Raw genomic sequence first — 3,840 nt, 5'->3', positions numbered from 1 at the left:
AAGGTCTAACTCTGCATCTTTCCCCTCCTCCATTAGGACAGCATGTCCAATATTTACAATCCCTTCAGTCCAGATACAAAAATGAAGAAAACCCATGGACTACACGTGGCCCGTAGCCAGGAGCAAAGTTGCCACCAACCTGGGACCAATATACAGTGAGAGCAAGAGATAAGGCGGTGCTGTTTGTAGCTACTGAGATTTGGGGTCGTTTGTTACTGCAGTATAACCTACCAAAAACTCACTAATAGATTATCTCAGCTGTTAACGAAAGAAATAATGCTAGGAAGGAATTAGAAGAGCTAACATAAACGTTGCATTCTTTTAACATTATTAATATATATATATATATATATATATATATATATATATATATATCCTCTTTCTGGATATGAAGAAGATGTAGAAGATGGCTGTAGGTTTATAGTAACCCTTCAGATTATTAGAAATAAAGTTATCGGGAGAGTTTAAAGATTATCAGCCTTGCGGGGCGCCTGGGTGGCTTGGTCGGTTGAGCGTCCGACTTCGGCTCAGGTCATGATCTCATGGTTCGTGAGTTCGAGCCCCGCGTCGGGCTCTGTGCTCACAGCTCAGAGCCTGGAGCCTGTTTCAAATTCTGTGTCTCCCTCTCTCTCTGCTCCTTCCCTGTTCATGCTCTCTCTCTGTCTCAAAAATAAATAAACGTCAAAAAAAAAAAAATTTTTTAAAAAGATTATCAGCCTTGCAATGATAGCTCTGGCTATGCCATTGTTCCTGTGAGCGAACAAGTCACAGCCCTCTGGTGTTCGCATACATGAGGGAAGTGAAAGTACTGAACGCCTTATGGAGTTTAATAGCGATGCACAGGATCTGGCTTGCACCAGCTTATTAGAATCAACCGTTAGGGGGGCACCTGGGTGGCTCAGTCGGTTGGGCGTCCGGCTTTGACTCAGGTCACGACCTCGTGGTCCGTGACTTCGAGCCCCGCGTCGGGCTCTGGGCTGATGGCTCGGAGCCTGGAGCCTGCTTCCGATTCTGTGTCTCCCTTTGTCTCTGCCCCTCCCCCGTTCATGCTCTGTCTCTCTCTGTCTCAAAAATAAATAAACGTTAAAAAAAAAAAACAACAAAAGAATCAACCGTTAGGGGGCGCCCGGGTAGTTCAGTTGGTTAAGTGTCCAACTTCGGTTCAGGTCATGATCTCATGGTTTATGAGCTCGAGGCCCACGTGAGCTGGAGCCCCACGTCGGGCTCTGTGCTGACAGCTCAGAGCCTCGAGCCTGTTTCGGATTCTGTGTCTCCCTCTCTCTCTGCCCCTTCCCTGCTCACTCTTTCCCTCTCTCTAAAATAAATAAACATTAAAAAAATTTTTTTTTTTAAAGAATCAATTGTTAAATTTGCAGGAATTTTGTGAACCAGTTGTTTAAACACACTCATTATTAGGGGCGCCTGGGTGGCTCAGTTGGTTAAGTGTCCGACTTCGGCTCAGGTCATGATCTGGTGGTTCATGGGTTCAAGCTCAGCATCAGGCTCTGTGTTGACAGCTCAGAGCCTGGAGCCTGCTTCAGATTCTGTGTCTCCTTCTCTCTCTGCCTCTCCCCCGCTCGCTCTCCTCTCTCTCTCTCTCTCTCTCTCTCTCTCAAAAATAAGTAAATACACTAATTATTAAAAATTGAATTGCATATAGCTACAATTAAACTGTATTAAAAACAAAGGTAATAAATACAAGCAGCCCTTACTTTACGTGATTCCAATATGCATGAATTTCAGTTACTACAGTTTAAATAACACCAGTGTGCCACCAACATGATTCAGATTTTAGTAACCACAGTATATTTGCTATGAGTGACTGCATAGCATTTGCACTTGGCTGTTGGCTCTCCAGTCCATAAATCAACATGTAAATAATGGATGTGTTTCATGATCAGTGACCGGTCACATCATGTCTTTCAAAGACAGTTGGTGATTGATCACTGCTCATCTGTTAATCAGTTCACGCAGCCAACAAAGCATGTAGTTGTGTTATCTACTTGTCTTCTCGTGACTAACCCATGTGGCTTTTTACAAACATGGATAATGAAGAAAGGGAACTTCCCAACAAAGATGTTAGTGCAGCAAAGAAATGAAAATTGATAATGCTGGAAGTCAAATTTGAATCAAAGGTGAAGGGACTCAGAAGAAATGGCTGGTTGTGGGATTACAGACAGGCTGTTGTTTGAAAGACTGTACAGATAAAGCCAGAGGCACTTGGTGAAGGCAAACTCATTGACCTAAATGAGCAAAGTGTTCATGACAAAAAGGATGAAGAGATCAGAGAAGAGATATTGGGGGAAAAAAATTCACATTAGAAGAATTTTCAGGGATATGTCTTCACGACACTCAGAGCACAAAGGATGACATGTGAAAAGCTGATCCAAAGTTAGAAAGGAGCAGGACAATTCACCACAGTGTAGAAAAGATGCATCGTAAGTTATACAATGAGAAGAATACAAGCACCACGAAGCCTTAATTCTCAATGTTTCTAATGTCTTAAATTAGTGTGCCATAGAAATATTAACCTTACTATTTTTTCATTTCCCCATATACATTTATAACCAATAGTACAAAAGTTTACTTTTATACTATTGAAGCAATTATTGAAGAAAATATTGAAGGTCATGGAACAATTCTAGTTTTTCCCATTGATTATTAAGACCACTTAACATGGTTTCAGCTTTCATAGTCATTTTTATGGTCCCACACTACTGTCCAAAGTGAGGACTGCTTGTTTGCAAAGCTTACCACTTCCTAATTATTTTAATACATTTTATTATTATCTGTGCTCTTGAAGTTATTTCTGTCTGTTGCATCTATACGGTGGAAATACTACCTAATGGCACACAAACCTTCCCAACTTCATGTTCAGTGACATCATGTAAGTAGCCTGAAATTGTCTATGATGGGACCATTTACACCATGGAAACTGGAAATACTACAAACCAGACTTTGGTTTATTGCTTTGATTTTCTAGACTTAAGTGATGGAGAAAATGTTAATGCAAGTTAAAAGTGTATCATGTCTGCAGCTGCCCACTGTAAACGGCACAAAAAACTGAGAGGAGGCGTTTTCCAATATTTGAAAACTATCATCAAATTAAGCAAAGAATTCACTCATGTCATTGGCAGCAAGTTCCAAGGGCTGTCTTTGCTGTTTCACTTAGTCTTAAATGTAACAGAAAGTAACAATGAACATTTAGCTCAGAACTACCTTTGTTCATCAATATATAAGCAACTTCTTTGCCAAATGACACAGTAATCAAGTATTTATTCATAGCCTGATCTTCTCAAGTTGTGATTTAACTAGAACCATAGGTTGGCTATAGATACAAAAATCTGGCAAAAGTCAATGAATGCATCCTGTGAGAATTGATTAGCTATGTGGAATATTCATTCATAAAAGTATATTTTATTATCATTTGTGTGCTACATTCTTTATATTAATGAGGTTTATAATCAACTTACAAACTTAGGTGGGTACATATGCACGCAACACTCATTTCCTGCCTCCTGCCTCAGCTAGTTGTCAAACATTCACCAGCACTGGGTTTAGAGAATGTGGTCAGGTAGAATTTCCACAATCTTTGGAGTCAAATGGGACCTTACATTTCAGCACTGTTTCTTTCTGTGTTATCTGAAGTAAATTATTAAGGCTCACTAAGCCTTTTCTTTCTTCCACAAAATAAAAAAGTCTAAAAATAATTTTGGCGCAGAAAGGGCTTATTGTGAGGAGGATGCCATTTCCCTCCCCTTCCAGCGGTCAAATTCTCTTAAATTTGATTTCCTTCGCTGGACATGAAAAGATCCACACATTTTTGGGCGACATGGCAGG

Source organism: Panthera leo, chromosome D1, assembly GCF_018350215.1.
Source record: "Panthera leo isolate Ple1 chromosome D1, P.leo_Ple1_pat1.1, whole genome shotgun sequence".
Lineage (NCBI taxonomy): Eukaryota > Metazoa > Chordata > Mammalia > Carnivora > Felidae > Panthera > Panthera leo.
Note: the sequence above shows the minus strand (reverse complement) of the source record.